We start from the raw sequence: 20477 nt of genomic DNA on the forward strand, positions 1-20477 counted from the left end.
TTGATTATATTGAGGGTTTTATCTAAAAATCACTTCATCATAGCTTGTCATACTATCTTTATTGATTTGTTACTGGCCACACTGTTCATTAAAATGCCAGAGAGCAAGGAATTCATTTTTAGTGCTCTTCCAAGTACCAGACTTTTTTTTTTTTTTTTTATCTCTTAACAGTATAATTCAAGGTCAAGGGTGCTTATTGTGTTTAGACAGAAAAGCAATCAAAGTAGCTTGGGTTTAAAAACACACAGAGAGAGGGAAGTTTGCAGTTTTTGCTTACCCCAAGGACTGCAGTTTTGATCACAATATGCGATCTGAAGAGTCTCTGGATATTTGCTGAGGTTTTAAGGTTTAGAGTGGGAGTTGTCTTTTTTCCTTTTTTTATTTCACTAGTTGCAGAAAGAGTGATAGTAATTATTGCCTTTTATTCCCAAGCAATTTTGCTTTCTGAGTGACTGCATTTTAAATGCTGTGATCTATCTCCAAGGTAATCTTAAAGTCAACAGCCTGCTTAATTCACTACTTTCTGGGGCAGAAGGTTGAGTTTAGAAATGTCTCCAGCCAGCTTCACCTAATCTTAAAGTTCTCCAGAAATAAGATGTTCAATATTTTATGTTTGATCCCCATGAACCTGATGGACCTTTAAGAAAATCCAATCAAAAGGTGACAAAATGACATCTAGTCTTTTGAAGACACTATACTATGAACTTCCCAGATGAGAAAGTATAAAATTTTATTTCTAGTTATGTGCAAATTCCAAAAGCTCCCAATCAATTGATGAGAAAAAGAAACACATTTCCACGGAAAGGTTGTAAGTAGACAATTTTTAGGAAAGAGAAGGAGTAAGGTCAATACATGTGGTAAGAGGGCCTGAGCTGAATATTAGGAAAGAACATGTAAATTAGGTGAAAATGAGATAGCATTTCTCTTGCGATGAGAAGGACAAAATTTATCTGAACACTTACCCAGTCCTGAGGAACAGAGGGGAAAATGACTGCTTTTATGCGTGGTTGGTGAAAAATAAATGTTGTACCTCTTTTGAAATTTGGCAGCATCTATGGAAATAAAGAAGTAGAATACCAACTTGTGATCAAGCAATCTCAGTTTTGGTAGCCCGTATAGAAATGAAGGCAAAAATATATGTAAAAGGATATTTATTACCTTATTTGTACTTCTAGAAAACTGTGGACAGCCTGAGTCAGTAGGAGTGGAATAAATTAGTTCTAATGTTAGCTGCAATGTAAAGAATGACTTAGATCCTTATCTACAAATCCGGAGAAAGGATAGCAAGGTATTTTTCTATGAAAAAATTTTTAAAAAGGATTGCAAAGAAATATATATATCATGATTATATTTTTATAAAAATAATATTCCAAACTGGTTATATGGGTGGCAGCCAGCCTCCACACTGGTCCCCAAGGACGTTGGCCTCCTGGTGTTCAAACCCTCATGTAAGCCCCTTCCACACTATAGGGGGTTGGTCTGTGTGACCCACAAAATACACCAGAATAAATGATATGTGATTTTTGTAGGCTCGGTTATCAAAGGCATTGTAGCTTATGCCTTGTTATTTTTATTGAATTGTGGATTTTTTTGCCTTCATTTTTATTTTTCCTGAGGGAAGCCAGTGGCCATGTAATGAGGACTCTCAAGGAGCAATATGGAGACATTCATATGGGAGGGAACTGAAGCTACAACGAACAAATATGGAGTCCCCTTAAAATTCTCCAGATTCTCCAGCTTTAGTTAAATCATCAAATGACTATAGCTTGTGTCAAAACCTCAACTTTAATCAGAAGAGACTTTGAGCCAGAACCACCCAGCTAAGCTGCTCCTTAGTTCCTGACTCTCTGAAGCTGTGATGTAAGAAATATTTGTCGTTTTTGCAAGTGCTAAATTTCTGGGTAATTTGTTGCAGAGCAACAGTTCACCAATACAATATGGAAGAAGTTGTGGAAGGACACATCATACTGTTAAATTGTTTACGTCAGCAAGGTAGAGGTGGAAACGATTTTAGAAATGTTTTTATTTCCATTTTTATATTTTATGCTCTAAAGTTACCATGCAGAGCAATTAAATGCTCCAAACATCATCCTGGTGATCTATTCATTTAACCAACAAATACTGAAAATATTGACTGAGTAATTACTCTGAGTCAAGCACTGTTAGATGAAAAGGTAAATAACACTCTGTGTTCTCAAGAAGACCTCTGATATAGGAAATAAAAACTGATATCTACTTTCTCCCATCTTAAATCATCATAAATGTTATAACAGTGTACATCAAATGTCATTGGAACACAGGGGGAAAAGAGGATAATTCTATTGATGGAAAATTTCTGACAATTTTGCAAAGAAATTTACCTCTAAGGTGCATCTTGGGGGACCAAGTAGAGTTTTCCAGGAAGGGAAAAAGGGGTCAGGTGGGAATAACAATACTGGAAAATACTAGAATTTGAGATTTATATAATTTGGGTTATTCTCTCAACACATACTTCCACAAGTGTCTTCACGATCCCAGAAAATAAAAATTAAGAACCTGTGTTCAAAAGCATAAGACAAGTGATCCTTATTTACTTATATGTTGATTTGCTATGAGACATTAAGGGGGAAAAAACAGCTCAGTTTTTTCATTTCAAAATCTGTTTTTGATGGAATCCGATGATCTAGAGCAGCATCAGAGAACACGGTAGCTTGCTTGGGATCAGTCCTTACACAATGTATGGCCGCAGTCCAAAGAGCCAGAGGAAGTGCTCACCTGCATATTACCACGGATTCTCCAGGGCTAGAGACTAAATGACTGGCAGGCTGAGTGATGTTACTTTATAGTCAGTGCCAGTTTAATTGTACTTATGATAATGGGTGGTTTGGATTAACTCTGCCTTTTGTTTTTCACAGCTCTCCCTGGTTTTCAAAGACATCAGCGCTCATAAGCATCCCTTAAGTTACAAATGGTAATTACAAATAAGGCTTTTTATTTTTTTTAAAGCTCATGTGTGTGCAGAGCAAATATCAGCCTAATTTTTTTTTAGAAAACAGGATCTGGCGAAAATACAGGACAAAATATTAAATAAGTGAAAGGGTGCCATTTTCTTCCTCATCCCTACCTCTTACCCTGTGATTATGGAGACCTCAGGGATCCATCTCTGTTATTTTATTTTTTTATAGCAGTCAATTTCTGCATTTATAGGAAATGAGAGTTGTGTATCTTTTATTTGCCTTATGCCATTTGGATAGCAATAATGAACTGGCATTACAATAAGAAAATTGACAATTCTCTCAATGAAACTGTTAATGTTACATCTCTTAAATTCTAGACACTTATGCTCAGATCAGTGCAGTAGGGGACAGCTGATTTTGTGGACTTGTCATTTGCATAGCTGGTTTCAAAGACAAAGAATTATAGAATGTTGGAGCTAGAAAGGAGTTATGTAAATTAAGATTCTGCAAATTGTAACCGACAGTAAATCTGACCAATTTTTAGCTTAGCCAAACAAATAACGTATTGACTTAAGTAATAGGAAATCTAAAGGCCAGGATCACTTCAAGGAAGATTTCAGTCAAGCCTGGTGGGTCTTTGCTGTCTGTAGTCTGATCCCCCACCATGAATTGGATTGACTCCATTCTCAAGGGTCCTTTGCCCCCTTATAGCACCTAGATGGCTGTTGAAGTTCTGCCCTTGCATTTTCTCAGGGTCAAATCCACCAACCTAGAGGACCTCTCTTTTGTCCTAGCATCTCCTGAATAAGACAGCACTGTTTGCTGATTGGATAGCTAGATCTAATGCAACACCAGTCATATGGCCCAGGGAATAGGCCTCAGACACAGGCCAGCCCTTGGACTCAGGGGTTGGGTCAAAATCATTAGAGCTATAAGGACAGGGAGTTTCAAACCCATGATTCTGAATCTTTTTAAAACAGCACTACCTAGTATACTGATGAAAAGTATCAAAAGCATCATGAGGCCTCAAAGTCTACATTGTAGTCTGACTGCCAACCCTTGTCTAGGACTTTGCCATAGACGGAATATTTATTTCTCCCTAAAATTCATATGTTGATGCCCAGTACTCAATGTGATAGTATTTACAAGTGTGGTCTTGGGAGGTGATTAGGTTTGGATGAGGTTGTAGAGGTGGAGCCCCATGATGAAATTGGTGCCTTATAAGGGATGAAGAGCTCAGATTTTCCTCTGTCATGTGAGGACACAAAAAGAGATAGCTATCTCTGAACCAGGAACTGAGGTCTCATCAGACACCAAATCCGTGTACAGATTGATCTTAGATTTCCAGCCTCCAAAACTTCAGGATCTAAGTGTTTGTTGTCTAAACTAGTCAATGGTACTTTTCTTATAGCAGCCCAAACTAAGACAAACTTTCAAACTACTTATTTCATTTCCCCTGCTTTTCTTAAATTTTCTTGCCTCCTGAGCTTTCCAGAATTCCAACAAGAGAGAAGAAGGCATTTAAAGCCTACTAAGTCTACTTGGACTTCAACATTAGGAGAGTACTTTCAACTCTGTATACCGGTCTCTCCTCCTTACATATCTCATGCTCTAGGGCAGAGACCAATAACCACTTGAGTGTTTAAGGCCCATGAGCTAAGTGATTTTAATAAATCCAAAGAAAAGTACTATCTCATGAAACAGGTAAAGTACATGAAATTCAGATATCATGCCCATAGGAAGACCTTTATTGGGACACAGCTACACTCATTCATTTATATACTGTCTAAGCCCAATTTTATGCTGTAGTGACACAGTTGTGTAGTTGTGACAGAGCACATAGCCAGCAAAGCTGAACGTATTTACTATCTGGCCCTTTGGAGAAAAAAAGTTTGACAACACCTGTTCCAGAGCCGTTCTCTTTCTGTTATAACACTGGAGTTACTAGAGGTGCTGTAACAAACAGACCCTCCACAGAAAGTTTGATTCTAATTAGTAACACTGACTCCTAGGTTGGGGCCCAAGGATCTGCATTTAAAAATGTCTATGGTTGCTTCTATGAATGTCTTCTAAAGGTCACACTTCAGAAAAATCACGTCTTTCTCATAAAATATTCTAAGGAGGAGAATCTTGATAATGTACATTTGGATATTCCTTCAACACAGCATTCTGTTGGAAAGCAACATAAGGGCCTTGGCCATTAGAAGGACAAAAGTAAAAACCAAAGGCTATTTTCAAATTAACAATGGCACCTCATCAAAGGCAGTAGAAAATCATTGGCTTCTTTCCTGGTTCTTTCAGAGGAGTTTTTGTAGATGAGATAGGCTGCCATTTTCAAAATCAATGTTTTATGCTCCTTAGAGCCACAGCTTGGTTGAGTGTCTGACTTTTGGTTTTGGCTCAGGTTGTGATCTCAGGGTCATGAGATTGAGCCCCCAGTCAGGCTCCCCATTCAGTGCAGAGTCTGTTTAAGATTCTCTCTCTCTCCCCCTCTCCCCCTTCCTATCATGCTCTCTCTCTCAAATAAGTCTCTGAAAACAAAATGCAAATTCTTAGGTATACTATAGATCCCTTGAATCAGTAACTCTAGGGGTTAGATCCAGCCATCTGTATTTTAATGAGCCTAGTAGGTGATTCCGATGCAAGATTCAATGTTGTGGTCCTCCATTGCCTCATTTATAAAATAGGGTTAGTGATACTTTATATGCTTACAGATATAGCCCATGCTATACTGGGGATGAAATACTGAGTATCAGCCCATGCTGCCTCTTAACAAAGGCTGTGGGGAGGATGGTTAATAGTGTTACGCACAAGTGTCCAAAGTTGTACGGAGAGGAGGATCTTGTTCAATTCTTCTCAAATCTCAAAGGTCTCTCTCTACGGACTTAAAAGTAGCCTCCCATCAACACAGCACATGGAGTCCACAGTTACATAGAGGAACAACTTAAGTCCAAGCAGAAAGAAAACATAGAGTCACCAAGCTACTGCTTTCCAATGCCAGTTCCCTGCTAAAAAGATAGATTCAGAACCTTCTAGGATCATTTGGAGGCATCTTAACACATAAATCAGACATCCTGGGGCACATCACATGAGAAAACAGTGGTGTCACTTCCAACTAGATGAGTTTTATTCTCTTGCCACACAGACTAGAAAAGTAATAGAGCCTGGGTCTGAATTCCTTAGATAGGAAACTCAGTCTGTACTGTATTATCCATTGATACTGTCTAGAAGTGGGTGGAACATGTATATAATTTTCCTCACAGATTGACCCAATCTCAATAAATCCCTTTCTCATGTTTGCAAAGTCCTGTAAGGGACACTGTTGTCACACATCCCATATCCTCCAGCCCACCTCTTAGATCATTTGCTCACGCTCATGAGCTCCCCTGTTCATCAAGTGCCAGCCTCCCTCTGACTCCCTGCCTGTCTGGGGGCTTTGGAGGAGCTTTTGCAGCTCCTGGGTGGGCCCCTCAGATACAGCCCTTTGAGCAGGAACTCTCAGTGATGAGAAATGGGTCCACCTTCCCTGTCTTTCTGGGTGGCAGTTCCTAAACACATTCTACAGGGAATCTCAGAGAGGTCCTAGCTGCATTAGGTCCCCCTTGCCCACTGTGCTACCCAGCCAGTAACACAACACCATTGGTTTCTCTCTACCTTGTCTCCTTTTCCCTGCTCCTTCATCTGTGCTTCCTGATACCACCTTCCAAATGGACTATTCATACTAAGTCCCTGTCTCAGGGTTGGCTTTGAGAAGCAGGTGAGTTCACACAGCTCGAACATGGGAGAGCTGTGTTCCAAATGTAGATAACCCAACTCCACATCCTGTGTTTTTTTTTTTTTTCACTATATTATACTTCTCAGTGTAGTACCTTAAATCTACAGAAGCACTGATCCTTGTCCTACATAATCTAGGAGATGAAAAATTCAATCTCAAGGAAATTAATCCCCAAACTTCATGAACTTTGATCAGAAATCACTGGGAAAAAAATCACTCCATCACTTAAAGAAAAATCCCTTTTTTAATTTATAAAACTATGAAGAACCTTCAAACCTAAGAATAATCTCTAGGTCACCAAACCATCAAGAGTATTGTTTGATGCTTGTCTCTGGGGAGACCACTAAGCACCATAAATGAATTCCAGCTTTTCCAAAGATGTCCACTGTAACAAAGGCACATTCAATATTTCCACCCGTTGAAACATTGTTGATTTTGTTATGCATCTCTGCATTTCAGAGACAGTCATTTAAAAAGCCAACTTGAATTACATGTATTTAAAAGAAGCTGCACTTCAGCTCATCTAAATACTTTTATTGTATAAACCTATAAAGAAAATAGCAGATTTCAGTAAGCAGAATAATCCCAGAGGAAAGTACCAGGAAGAAATAATGCTCTCAGCCATTTTCAGAGACAAGTAGAGAGATTAAAATGCCTTTGAGATCCATTCCATCTCAATGATCCTGCAATAAAAAGAGGAGGTGGAAACAAAACCTCTATATCCATCCATTAGCTCTATTTGAATCCCTTTTCTCCAGGAATCTTTCCTTCTGAAACTTACAAATGTTATCAAGTCCATAGCAATGATTTTGGCTTAACGTGTGAGATGGCAAACAGAAAAATGGGTAATGTAGATTTACTCTTATGAATATTTACTAATTATCATATACATTGTCATTATTATTGAAATGTTTGGCTTCTAATTTTACTCCCCCGCATTATTCTCCTATATTAAATTAAATCTGACTTGGAGATCCCACTAGCCAGAGTGATAAGAAATCAATTTAACTCTTTTTAAAAATATCACTTACTCGGGATCTCTGGGTGGCGCCGCGTTTTGGGCAACCAGAGTATTGAACAATCAGGACACAGAGGTGGTGGGGGCAGAGGAAGGCACAGAAGTTGATGAATCCCACGTCGGGCTCCCGGTGCATGGAACCTGCTTCTCCCTCTGCCTCTCTCTCTCTCTCTCTGTGTGACTATCATAAATAAATTTAAAAAAAAATTTTTTTAAAATATCACTTACTCTTCTTAGGTTGTAAAAGAATCCAAGGGCATTATGCCATGTTTGGAAAATTGGGGAAGGGCTTATTAATCGTTATTCGGTCACAGTAGGCATGTGAATTGTGAATTGTCCAGTGAGATCCATTGGAGACAGGCTGGGTCCTCTGTGCCCTCTATGGGACCCAGAGTTATTTAATAAAATTGTCAAAGCCATACCTCTCTCTGACTCTCTTTTATTGAAGTATGATTGACACACAATGTTCCATTAGTCTCCAGTGTATGTCTAGTGATTCAACAACTCTGTTCGTTATGCTCATCACAAGTGTAGCTCCCATCTGTCACCATACAAGGCTATTTCAATACCATTGACTCTACTCCCTATGATGTATGTTTTATTCCTATAACATATTCATTCCATAAATGGAAACCTGAATCTCCCACCCTCCTTCACCCATTTTGCCCATCCTCGCACCCCATCAAAGGTCAAAGCCACATCTCTTATGATTTAGGCCTCTAGCATCCTTATGGCCCCACATCATCACCGAAATAGTGCTCTGTGGTGGACACTGTTGCTCACCACTCCTAGACCAAAACAGGCCTTTTCAGTCTGCAGTGTGCTCCAGGATTCCTGCTTGACTTCCAGCTCCTTTCCACCTAGCCTTTCCTTCCATCGAATCCCCTTCCAAGAGAAGTACTCTCTCCTCTCATTGAGCTTGTAGAAACACCAATGCCAGATCTCCTTCCTGTGGGTGGAAGTGAGTAGGTGGGAGAAGAAATAAAAAATAATATTTTTTTCCCTCTGAACTCACCATCCTCCACCTGCAATATCTGATAATAACCAAGAATTCTGTTACCAATCTAATGACAATAACTATGTGCTAAGCTCTTTGCAGATATTAACTCATTTAATCCATTAACTCATTAATGAAATAGTATTATTCATGCTATTTTGCAGATTATAAGCTGAAACTCAGAGAAAATCATGGCTCAACAATGTCGTATCACTAGGAAGATCCTGACTTGGGATTTGGTAATAGACTATCTGACTAATAGTTATTATATTCTTGCTAAGTCACACCTCAGTTGGATTAATAATAAAATGTCTTAATAGCTAAGAAGTTTTGAGCATTTACTATGCCCCAGGCATTGAATTTAACATTATTCTAGGCCCTGAAGATAAAAGAAGGAGAAATCTTCTCTGCTTTCATTGTGCAGGACCAAAGACAACAGTGGGGGGACATCTAAAGAGTTAACTGAGAAGACTCTAATCAGACAGCTACAGGATCCAGCTCACATGAATTCTCCTGTCAGGTGAAGAGTACAGGAAAATGTCAAAGATAGGAGTAAATAAAAATTGGGAGAATTCAGAGGCACCTGGGTGGCTCAATTAGATAAGCGTCTGCCTTTGGCTCAAGTTATGATCTCAGGGTCCTGGGATCAAGCCCCACATGAGGGGAGGGTCCCTGCTCAGCACGGAGTCTGTTTCTCCCTCTGCCCTCCTCCTGGCTCATGCACTTGCGTATTCTCTCTCTCTCTCTCTCCCTTTCTCTCTCTCTCTCTTCTTTCAAATAAATAAATAAAATCTTTAAAAAAAAAAAAAGCTGGGGAGAATTCATCTGGAAGTTTTGTCAAGTAAGGGATGTAATAGACTAGAGAAGCCAAGAATAGATTCACAATCAACGCAATTCAGTTATTTCCTTATTTTTAAATTTTTTTTCTGTGGATAGTAAAAGTATAAAGCCCATAATGTCTCTTCTGTTTTATTTCTTGCAATATCTGTCCCTTATATTTATAATAAAATGCAAACCCTTATAATGTTCTGCTAGACCCATCATGTTTTTGCCTACCTATCTGACATCAGGGGTCTCCTTGAATACTCAAACTCCAGAGTCATTGGCCTCTGCCACTTTCTCAAACACAGAAAACTCATTTCCTCCTTAGGCCCTTGGTATTTGCTATTCCTTGTATCTGGAATTTCATGTTCTTTTTCTTTTCTTGATCAGCTTTTTCTCATCAGTTAAGTCTCATTTCATATGTTGGAGAAATCTCTGCTACCCATTCTACAGTAACATTGCTCCACCTTCATTCATTCATTCATTCATTCATTCATCAGATGAATCTTTTGATTTATTTTTTATTGAGGTATAATTAACAGATAATTGAGGTAAAATTAATCTTTTGATTAATTTTTTATTGAGGTATAACAGTGTTATATTACTTTCAGGTGTACAATATAATGATTCAACAATTCTGTATATTACTCAGTGCTGAATGCTGTAAGTGTATTTTTAGACCCTTTTATATATTTCATCCATCCCCCTGCCCACTTCTCCTCTGGCAACTACCAGCTTCTTCTCTGTATTTGAGTCTTTTGTTTGTTTGTCCTTTTTTCTCTTTGTTTGTTCATTTGTTTTGTTTCTTAAATTCCACATACAAATGAAATCATATGGTATTTGTCTTTCTCTCTCTGATTTAGTTCCCTTAGTATTATACCCTCTGATGATAGATATATACAATGGAATATTACTCAGTAATAAAATAAAATGAGATCTTGTTATTTACAACATTATTTGATCAGTGTTGAGCACTGTGTTTCAACATTGTTCTTGGCCCAGGGGATAAAGCAGGGAATGAAATTGGCTAAGCACATACTTGCCCTCATGATACTTATATTCTAGTGAGAGTGTTGTCAATAATAAGACAGGGAGGAGAGCTTCTGAGGAGCATTACTTTCCTGGCTTGCTCCCTCTGATACTGCCATGAGCTGACTACATGCCTGCATGGAAGGTAATGGCTCCTCCTGGATTGTCCTCACCACATAGCCATGTACCAAGTTCTTATAATTGTTTCTTCTCCTTGAATCCCTCTTCATTGATCCCAGGGACTACATTTTCCCCTGTAGTTTCTCCATAACCTGCCTGTACCTTTAGTGTCTCTCTATTCAAATTCTCAAATTACCCAATAAATGAGTGCCAGGAGCCTAAGAATTATGGAAGACATCACTGGGGAGAAAGTAATTAGTTAGAAACCTGTAGGAAGTGAGGGAACAAGCAGAGAATAGCTAGGAAAAACATTCTAGAAAAGAACAGCAAATGCAAAGAAACTGTGTTAGTTTTGCATCACTGCCTAGCAAATTAAAACAAACTTAATGACTTAAAACAACATATATGTACTATTTCATAATTCCTATAGATCAGAAGTCTGGGCACAGGATGACCAGGTTCTCTGTTCAGGGTCTCGCACGGCTGAAATCAAAGTGTTAGCTGGGCGGCCGTAGGCTGCTGTATCAGGTGAGGCTCAAGATTGTCTCCCAGCTCATCCAGAATTCAGTTCTTTGCAGTTACCAAGCTGAGGTTCCTATCAGCTGGGAACTGCTCTCAGCAACAGGAGGCCACTTGCATTCACTGCCATGTGGCCTCTTCCACCCTCGAGCTAGCAACAGACAACACTTCAAATGTCAACTTCCCCTCCTGCCTTGAGCCTTTGACTTCTTTGTCTCTGACCTCTCAATCCAGATTTAAAGGATGATGTAATCAGACCAGGCTCTCCCAAATAATCTCCACATCTTAAAGTCAACTGATTGTAGACTTCACTTATATCTGCAAAATCCTTTCACAGCAGTACCTAGATTTATGTTTGGCTAATTAACTGGCAGGTGGTGTGTGTACATCAGAGCCTAGGAATCTTAGGAGACCATCTTGGACTTCTGCCTATCACACAGCCTAAGGCAAGAGCTAGCCTCCTGTACTTAAAAAATAACAAGGAAGCCAGTGTTCTAGGTCTCCATGGGCAACCAGAGTATTGAACAATCAGGACACAGAGGTGGTGGGGGCAGAGGAAGGCACAGAAGTTGATGAAAGGCCAGAGGACAGGCCACTGCAGGGACTTCAGCTTTTACTCTGAGATCATAAGCCATTGAACTTAGTGGCATGATTCCACTCATATGGTAGAAGTATTACTCTGGCTGCATGAAAATAGGCTGCAGGGGAGGTAAGAACAAAATCAGAGAGACCACTAGGAGGTTACTATGATAATACAAATGAGAGAGGATGCTGGCTTGGAGTAGGATGGAGATGTTGAGGGTTGAGAAGGAGTAAGATTCTGGGTATAATTTTGAAGAGGGGGTTAACAGGTTTTGCTAATGGATTGAATATGAGCTGTGAGGGAATGAGGGGTCAAGGTTTATTCTTCATCCTACTGTCATTCTTTAAATTATTTATGTATGTATTGCCCTCTTAAAATATTTTATATACTTATTTAACTATTGTCTGTTGTCTCCTTCTACAAAGAAAGCTTCATTAAGGGAAGGACACTCTTGTCTAATGCTGTAACACTGGTGCCTAACATGGACTCTGACACAGAGTAGGCATTTATAGACACTTGTTGAATGAATGAATGAATGGCTAATTAACCGGCAGGTGACCTTTGAACTTCAGGCATTCATGTTCTTTTCACAAGTTATTCCAATGCAGTAAGAGTGGAAAGCAGACGTCTCCTTTAATACGAGATCAGATCCAAATTTATCAAAGTATTTTGTTCTAATATATTAGAATATATTGGCTAATATATATGAATATATACATATATTCTAATATATTGGCTTCCTGATGAAAAAATAATTGATTTTTCCAATTGTTTACTTGAATTAGTATTTTAGATCGTCTCCAATGTGTCCTAGGTGTTTCACATCTAGATGTTTCAATATTCTCTTCCATCACCTCAGATTTCAATTAAGTAGTTCAAGTTTTTCTTTCTTTTCCTGTTTCTTTTTTTGTTTTGTTTTGTTTTCTTTTTTATCTCCAGCAGTCATATTTTTCCAGTTTTCAATTTTGTAGACTTTCTGGAATAGAATTCCACTGCATGCACTAAACATTAAAATGCATTGCCAGTTTTCAAGGCAATGTTCCCTTGGTTCCTTTTTGGGCAATATGAGCTTTGTAAACAGCAGAATTTCATGACAACCTGCCCATGTTGTGCTTAAAAAAAAACACTAAGACTGAAAGGGATGATGTGTCAAAGAGGTCAAGGCCTAATAGTCAGTAGAGAAAAGAAAGCCTGATAAATTTTAGGAATACTAGATAGTGACATAAAATCCAGCGTAAAAAGAACTTTTTTTTAAAAAAGAAGTTCTATGTTCAAGGTGGGGTTGGATCAAGAGTCACATGCTCTACCAAGTGAGTCAGTCAGGCACCCCAACAAGGCCTTTTAATTGGCAAAACATGTGAGTCATTGAAACCATGAAAGGTTATTACAAGGATGTTCATGGTAAATATATGAAGTGGATTATAAATAATGAAAATAGATTAAGCAAAATCCACTTTTTTTACTCATTACTTTTTAATGCAACTTCAGATTTAAAAAAATAGACTCTTATCAAGTATAGACTAAGATTTCCTACCCAGGAACAACTGAGAGCCTTTTTCCTAAGATAAGGAACATGACAGGGATGTCCACTCTCACCACTGTTATTCATCATAGTACTAGAAGTCTTAGCCTCAGGAATCAGACAAAAAGAAATAAAAAGCATTCAAATTGGCAAAGAAGAAGTCAAACTCTCATTCTTTGCAGGTGACATGATAATGTATATGGAGAACCCAAAAGACTCCACCCCAAAATTGCTAGAACTCATACAACAATTCAGCAACATGGCAGGATGCAAAATCAATGAACAAAAATCAGTTGCATTTCTATACACTAACAATGAGACTGAAGAAAGAGAAATTAAGGAATTGATCCCTTTATAAATTGCACCAAAAACCATAAGATACCTAGGAATGAATAAACCTAACCAAAGAGACATAGGATCTGTACTCTAAAAACTACAGAACACTTATGAAAGAAATTGAAGAAGACACAAAGAAATAGAAAAACATTCCATGCTTATGGATTGGAAGAATAAATATTGTGAAAATGTCTATGGTACCCAGAGAAATTTGCACATTCAGTACAATTCCAATCAAAATACTATGGACTTTTTTCACAGAGTTGGAACAAATAATCCTAAAATTTGTATGGAACCAGAAAAGACCCTGAATAGCCAGAAGAATGTTGAAAAAGAAAAACAAAGCTAGGGGCATCACAATGCCTGACTTCAAGTATATTACAAAGTTGTGGTCATCAAGACAGCATAGTACTGGCACAAAAACAGAGACATAGATCAATGGAACAGAATAGAGAACCCAGAAATGGACCCTCAACTTTATGGTCAACTCATCTTCAATGAAGCAGGAAAGAATATCCAATGGAAAAAAGACAATTTCTTCAATAGTGTTGGGAAAACTGGACAGCCACATGCAGAAGAATGAAACTGAACCATCATCTTATATCATACACAAAGATAAACTAAAAATGGATGAAAGATCTAAATGTGAGACAGGAATCCATCAAAATTCTAGAGGAAAACACAGGCAGCAACCTTTTTGTCCTCAGCCACAGCAATTTCTTGCAAGACATGTCTCTAAAGGCAAGGGAAACAAAAGCAAAAATGAACTATTGGGACTTCATCAAGATAAAAAGCTTCTGCACAGCAAAGGAAAGAATCAACAAAACTAAAAGACAACCTACAGAACGGGAGAAGATTTGCAAATGACATAGCAGATAAAGGGCTAGTATCTAGGATCTATAAAGAACTTATCAAACTCAACACCCAAAAACCAAACAATCCAGTCAAGAAATGGGCCCTCTATTATTTCCTCATGTGTGTAGAACCTATGTTTTCTTCTGTTCTGTCTTGTTTCCTTAAACCCCTGATATTATCACAACATTAAGGTATGATAATCCAGAGGTAGACAGAGGGATAGGGATGGAGTAAAGGAGAAGGATGGAAGGGTGGGAAGGAGGAAAAGAGGAAGGAATTCCATTTCTCAAATATGTAACAACTAGACTTGCAAGATACTCAGAATGCTCTTCTATAGCTCTTAGGATCAAGTAAGTTCTTAACCAAGTCAAAATTAGCATGTGAGGGATGAGCTGTGTGGAGGAATCACAAACAATTCCCTTGACTTTAGACAATTACATTTGGTTGTTTGGAGAGAGCAGAGCAGATTGTGTTCTTTGGGATGTAATACTAAGCACCCCAAACCAATGTAAGACACTGTCAGGAGGGCAGCCCGGTGGCTCAGCTGTTTAGCGTCGCCTTCGGCCCAGGTTGTGATCCTGGAGACGCTGGATCAAGTCCCACATCAGGTTCCCTGCATGGAGCTTGCTTTTCTCCCTCTGCCTGTGTCTCTGCCTCTTTCTCTCTCTCTGTCTCTCATGAATAAATAAACCAAATCTTTTTTTTTTAAAGAAAGAAAAAGAAACTGTCAGGAAAAATGTCATTTAGAGACCTCCAGTTTTGTCAATGCCTTTTGACAGAGCACCTTCACTGTGTGATTCTTTTATCATTGCAAAGGCCACACTGTGAGAACTGTTCATGCTAAAATCAGATTCTTTTTTAAGGATCCACAGAGATATAAAAACACACTCTGCATGTGTGTTCTTTAAAAATACTCAGTGTGAACAAATACTGATAAGACTTGACTGGTGGGGAAACCACCATAATTTTCCTTGATGCCTAGAACAAACAGGGAGTTTCTTCTCTACTTCTTCCTCCATCATATTCCTTATCTTCCAACCAGTTCTAAGCCCTGTCCATTTTATTTATTTATTTCCCTAGTATATCTCTTCTCCATCACCAATGACATTAATTTAAACCATGCTTCTAAATCTCTGGCCAATGTGGATGGCTCCTAAAACTTCAACATTTTCTAAATTTATACATGTATTCTCAATGCATTTGATTCTTTTTTTTTTTTTTTTTTTTATTTACTTATGATAGCCACAGAGAGAGAGAGAGAGGCAGAGACACAGGCAGAGGGAGAAGCAGGCTCCATGCACCGGGAGCCCGACGTGGGATTCGATCCAGGGTCTCCAGGATCGCGCCCTGGGCCAAAGGCAGGCGCCAAACCGCTGCGCCACCCAGGGATCCCTGCATTTGATTCTTTAGGTGCTTTGTGCTGATTTCTTTTCTCTAGTGTTTCCATCTGGAGAGTCAACAGTTCCCCACCCTTCACCCCTGCTAAATATCAATCATTTGTGGCATTCAGGATTCAGGCCTTTTTCTTTGATTGTATACATTCATTTTGGAACATCTCTTCCATTCTTGGGACTTTTGTTAACATCTATATGTTGATAGTTTCTGGATTTTTTCCTACTAAGTTTCAGACCTATATATTGAATCTCTACTTGACTATATTGAGTATATATTGACATTTCTAAATAGGTATCTTACAGGAACCTCAAATTCAAGGTGACCCAAACTATACCCATTACCTTATTCCTAGACCCATAGTATTTCATAAGAAGGGTTTCCCTCTTATTTAGTGTACTACAACCAATCCAGTTGGTCAGTCTAGAAACCTGGAACTTACTTTGATTTTTCTCTTGCCCTCATCCCTGACATCTAATCTGTCAATAAACATGTCCTGGATATTATAACTCCAAATTTCAAAACTCTCCACTTTTATCCATTTTACTGCTATCACTGTCATTTAAGCCAAGGACATCTCTGGTCAGCTTTATCCCTACAGCATCATACAGGGCTCCTAATTCCAGGCTTGCTCCACAAATGGGCATTCATCATCCTCAAGCCAAAGGGTCTACCTACAATTATCACATTATTCCTGTGGTGGTTAATTTTTTCAGTGGTTTCCCTTTACTTTAGGAGCTATCTGCCTTTGTAGGTTTATTTCTCACCATCCTCACCTCCCCACAAAATGAACTGCTTTTGGTTTCCCAATTGTATGTACCATTTTCTCCATCATTCCTGGATCTTCATACTTGTTCTCTTCTGTAACTTGCACATTCTTCCCCAAATCTGCCTTTTCCTGGCTGACTCCCAGTCAGTCTCCATCTTTAGTTTATACTTCACTTCTTTTGAGAGGCCTTCCCTGAACTCTTGATTGGGTCCTACACTGTTGTTACTTGGTTTTCTGTACTAACTCTTAGTCCATAGGACATAGGCTGTATCTACCACTTTACTGCTATTAACACCATAGTCTGGCATAATACTTGGAAAACAGCAGGAGCTTAATAAATGATTGTTGAATTAGTCAATCAACTTATATGCTTGCTTCTGTTTTTCTCATGAGACTGTGATATTTGTTAGTATAGATTGTCTAACTCTTACCTCTGGGTCCAAAGTACTTTATATATAATAGACATTCAATACATATGTATTAAATGGACAGATTCATGGATGGATGAATAAATCATTATAAAATAACAGAAAAAAATGTTATTTTTTGAAAATATTTCCAGTAGTCCTTTTGGAGATTTCACAATAATGCACACAGGAGGTTACCAAAGTTGAGTAAGAAAAGAAGTCAGAGGAAATAAGGGATAGCAATAAAAGTTATGAAGAAATAAACTAGGGAGAAGATGTCATGACTCATCAACCAAATTATATCTTTATGTCCTTTGTTAAAATTATAAAATATGTATTTTATTAAATATATCGAGATAATTTTTAACTCTTTCAGGCCACTTTGGTCCCATACCAAGCTGTCCTATTGATACTTAGGGGAAAATGAGACTTTATTTTTGTATCCCCTTATCTCTGGCAAAAAAGAGAGTCAACTCACAGATGAGGGAAAAAAAAGAAAGATGGAAAGAAAGGAAGAGGAAAAGAAGGAGAAAGGAAGGAAGGAAATGAAGGAAGGAAGGGAAAAAAAAGAAAGAAAGAAGAAAGAAAGAAAAAGAAGAAAGAAAGAAAGAAAGAAAGAAAGAAAGAAAGAAAGAAAGAAAGAAAGAAAGAAAGAAGAAAGAAAGAAGAGAGACAAGGGGGAGGGAAGGAGAAAAACATACTAAACTGTCATTAATGAAGAAGCTTAATATTTTCCCTTAATTTTAAATTCCAAATTCATGACATTGAACATAATACCCTTTTATTTTTTAAAAAAATCAACTAAACTGGTCCAGTTATTTATTGTCTTAAACTTAGTGACTAAAACAACACAAATTGCTCACAATCAACAATCTGACAGTTTGGTGCAAAGTAATCTTTGCTGTACTTGATGTCAGCTGGGGTGACTCAAAAGCTGGGAGCTAGAATCATCTGAAGATTTGCTTACATGTGTGAGGCTGATGCTGCCTATTCACTGAGACCTCAGCTAGGACTGTAGTCAGAACCCATACATGGTGTCTCTGGTTGCTTGGGTATCTTCACAAAACGGTGGCTATATTCTAAGTAGAAGTGTCCCAAGGAAGACATCCAATAGGAGGCAGTATTGCCTTTTATGACCTAGCTTCAAGTCATGCAACATAAATTCTGCTTCATTCTATTCACTCAGATGTCATGAAAGCCCACCTAGCTTCAAGAGGAGGTGAAAAAAGCTTCCATCTTGCTATGGGGGAAGTGCCAAAATTAGTAAAACACGTGTAAAATATTACTGTAACCATTTTTATAAACTACAGTCTGCCTGTGCAATCTATATAAAGTTAGTTCATAACTGATCTTTCATGGATGGGAGGATTTGGAATGGAAATGGCTGATGGGCAAGTCCACAGTGCTAAAACAAGACCACCATGGGTTTAGGAACCATCAGAATTATGGGTAGCTTTACTTCTGCTTTTACTCCTTTCTCTCCTGATAATGGAATGACATTCTGCCTACTTTTTACTTGCCCTCATCTCATACTTAGACCTAAAAGGCAAAATTATGGGGTGGGACTGAACCTTTTCCCTGGTCTCCAAAAAAAATAAAACACCGGCAGCCACCAGGAAAGAGTAATGAAGCCTGTCACTTAGTCTGTCCTCATGTAGTGCGGCTGGTGACTTCCACAGAAGACAGACACATGAAGCAGAAACACAGAGACTCAAAAACTATGGGGGGAAAAAGAGACAAATGTCAGAGACTCAATCCTCAATGTGACAAGGAAAGAGAGCTTGGATTGTCCTTGCCACAGTTGTTATTTTATTGGTTCAAGACAGATAATAGAAAGTCACAAAGGCTTGAAGAAAAATTGTTTATTCCTAACCTGCTACAAGGAATCTGTCATCTAAGTGAAAGCAGTAACCCTTATATTATAGGAAGGTCAGCGTTATCAGAAGGGTAGACAGAAGAAGGTTCTCTCTGTGAGTTAAACCTAGTTCACGTTTATTTACAACTTCACACAATTCATACCATATCCACATTCCTTTACCGCGTAGCTGGTACAGTAGACCATCAAGTTTCCTTCATTTTCTACATCCCAAGAAAGATTGGAAAAGGCGGCTATGATGATTTGGGGGACTCCCAACCTTGTAATATTCTCTATAGAGGCTATGAAATGTAGGGGTGAGAAAACTGATATGAATATTGTAGTTCTAATTCCTTGGCTGAAGACTTTAGGGCTTCTTCTCAATATGGCATCCACATTTCTTTCTTTTTAACAACCCCTATGTTTCTTAGAGATCTATCCCTTGTCCACTTTTATTTCACGTGGTCTGAGTAGAGGCTGCACCTGAGATCCCAGGTGGACATGTGAGTCAATGATTCGTTTGGGCCTCAGCATAGAGCTCAATTAGATCAAATCAGAGCTAATCCTTCAACTTTCTGGAATGAATGTTTGATTTGATGTTGTAAAAATGTGAACCTGGAAGTGCCAGAACATAAAGGAAACTAGGATGAGAGATAGAAAAAGAGAGGCTGGATCCTGATGATAGCATTCAAATCCTTGGGTCCAACTCTACCTGAACCTGCTCTCTGAACTTCTTTCTACATTATGTAAGCTAATTAACTCCCTTTGACACCAGTCTGAGTTGTTTTATTCTACTATTTGTCTTATTTGAAAAGCAGTAGATAGAACTTTCTACCATTACGGGTCAGATTAATTGGCCTTGGTTTACAACTGTTTTTCTAACCTCTGTGTATGATCCTACAAGTGGGTACAGCACAGCTGATCCCAACTTTATAGTTGAAATTATGACCACAGCAGCAATAAGGATTTTTTCCACCGGTCTCAACTCAGGCCTTTGCTTTGGCATCCAGATTGTTCAGTCAAACTTAAGAATAAATTTTATTCATAACTGCTTTTTCAACTTTAAGCAATATTTAGATTGTGACTAAAGAACACACAAAATAATGGCAAAAGATGGTGGACTCAAGTTTCCAATTGTGTGGATTTCATAGCTAATTTAGAAAAACCCTATGTTCAAAGCTTTGTTATATTTTTTATTCCGGATTTGCAAGCTGTGATCTGAGACAAGTCACTTTTATAGTTAGTTTTAATACTACGAAGTTAAAGGCATTATAACCTATTAATGGTTAAATATCAATGGTATTATTAATGGTTAAATATCAATGGTATTATTATTACTAATCTTAATGTTAGAATCCAGCTTATTTTGACCTTATCCTTTTGATGTCATTCCTCAGGTATAGAAAATAGTTCACATTTTCATCATAAAACTGATCAGTTTTATGATGAAAATGTTACCAATATAGTAAAATCCAACATTAAAATGCATGAAGTCGAGCACCTAAACTTCTAGTATTTGTTGTCACAAACAAAGCTATACTC

At 38.2% G+C, this 20477-nt stretch overlaps 2 long non-coding RNA genes across 11 annotated transcripts in view; one reads left to right on the forward strand and one right to left on the reverse strand.

Annotated features, from left to right (window-relative positions):
- LOC111091252 overlaps nt 1–20477 on the reverse strand; it is a 98908-nt gene that overhangs the window by 17531 nt on the left and 60900 nt on the right. For 4 of the 7 annotated variants that reach the window (XR_005374647.1, XR_005374648.1, XR_005374650.1 and 1 more), the window contains 3 exons: nt 8513–8678; nt 7743–7910; nt 963–1052 (listed from right to left, as the gene is read on the reverse strand). This is a non-coding gene — a long non-coding RNA (uncharacterized LOC111091252). Of the gene's footprint in view, nt 1–962; nt 1053–7742; nt 7911–8512; nt 8679–18047; nt 18173–20477 lie in introns of those variants that run through there. The other 3 variants (XR_005374649.1, XR_005374651.1, XR_005374645.1) reach the window with 1 other exon arrangement.
- Nucleotides 11749–20477, forward strand: part of LOC102151551 — a 71352-nt gene continuing 62623 nt past the window's right edge. For all 4 annotated transcript variants that reach the window (XR_005374642.1, XR_005374644.1, XR_005374641.1 and 1 more), the window contains exon 1: nt 11749–11925. This is a non-coding gene — a long non-coding RNA (uncharacterized LOC102151551). The remainder of the gene's footprint in view (nt 11926–20477) is intronic.

The sequence above is a fragment of the Canis lupus genome, chromosome 20, assembly GCF_011100685.1.
Source record: "Canis lupus familiaris isolate Mischka breed German Shepherd chromosome 20, alternate assembly UU_Cfam_GSD_1.0, whole genome shotgun sequence".
Lineage (NCBI taxonomy): Eukaryota > Metazoa > Chordata > Mammalia > Carnivora > Canidae > Canis > Canis lupus.